Genomic DNA, 913 nt, shown 5'->3' on the forward strand with positions numbered 1-913 from the left:
TCTTTATTTTAAATTTTTTTTCAAAATGTGCGGAAAAATTTTGGATAATTTTTCAGATTAACACCCGCACGATTTTCACTAGGGTGTTAGGATTAGGGTTTTAGGGTCAGGGTTAGGATTAGGGTTACGGTTACGGTTTTACGGTTAGGATTAGGTTTAGGGTTTTAGGGTTAGGGTTAGGTAATCGTGCGGGTGTTAATCTGAAAAATTACCAAATTTCGGAGATGTATGTATGTATGTATGTGTGTCCGTGTTTGTCCCCCCCCCCAGCATCGCTTCACAACCGATGCTGGTGTGCTTACGTCCCCGTAACCTAGCGGTTTGGTAAAAGAGACCGATAGAATAAGTACTAGGCTTACAAAGAATAAGTCCTGGGGTCGATTTGCTCTACTAAAGGCAGTGTTCCAGCAGAGCCACAGTCAAACGACTGAAACAAGTAAAAGAATAAAAGAATATATATATTATACAGTGGTATAGTATTGTTGGTCTCAAGAGACCATGGATCTGCGCCCGAAGAAATGTGTCAGCTGCTGCTGATGGTGCAGTTTCTGTAGAGGCCCACACGAGAGTAGCGGTCATTTAACGACTGCATTTGGAGGAGCTCTCTGCCGACGGTACTGGTTTTTCCTTCCGTCGAGTGCGCTTTTCTTTGGTGGCGAGTTTCTAACAGAAAAACAGATATATATACTTTCAAGTATATATATATATATATACATTTGCAATGTTGGACCAGTGAACTCAACACGTTATTTTTTTGTTTTTGTTTTAATTCTCTCTATACTTCCTCTTATTGCTTTCTGTCGAAGAGCGTAGTCTCGAAACGTAAAAGACTTTTCCATTTTCCCCGAGTTTTAAACTAATAGACTTGCTTGTTGTTCCTACACCTGTCTTCATCTTTGTTTTTCTATAAATT

General features: G+C 39.8%; 2 protein-coding genes across 5 annotated transcripts in view; one reads left to right on the plus strand and one right to left on the minus strand.

The window, feature by feature from the left end:
* Positions 1 to 913, plus strand: part of LOC106871161 (lysine-specific demethylase 2A) — a 325,205-nt gene that overhangs the window by 153,588 nt on the left and 170,704 nt on the right. The gene's annotated exons all lie outside the window — the stretch shown is intronic.
* The window catches only part of LOC106871160 (uncharacterized), a 66,587-nt gene that overhangs the window by 21,365 nt on the left and 44,309 nt on the right, over positions 1 to 913 (minus strand). The window lies entirely within an intron of this gene.

Source organism: Octopus bimaculoides, chromosome 16, assembly GCF_001194135.2.
Source record: "Octopus bimaculoides isolate UCB-OBI-ISO-001 chromosome 16, ASM119413v2, whole genome shotgun sequence".
Taxonomy (NCBI): Eukaryota; Metazoa; Mollusca; class Cephalopoda; order Octopoda; family Octopodidae; genus Octopus; species Octopus bimaculoides.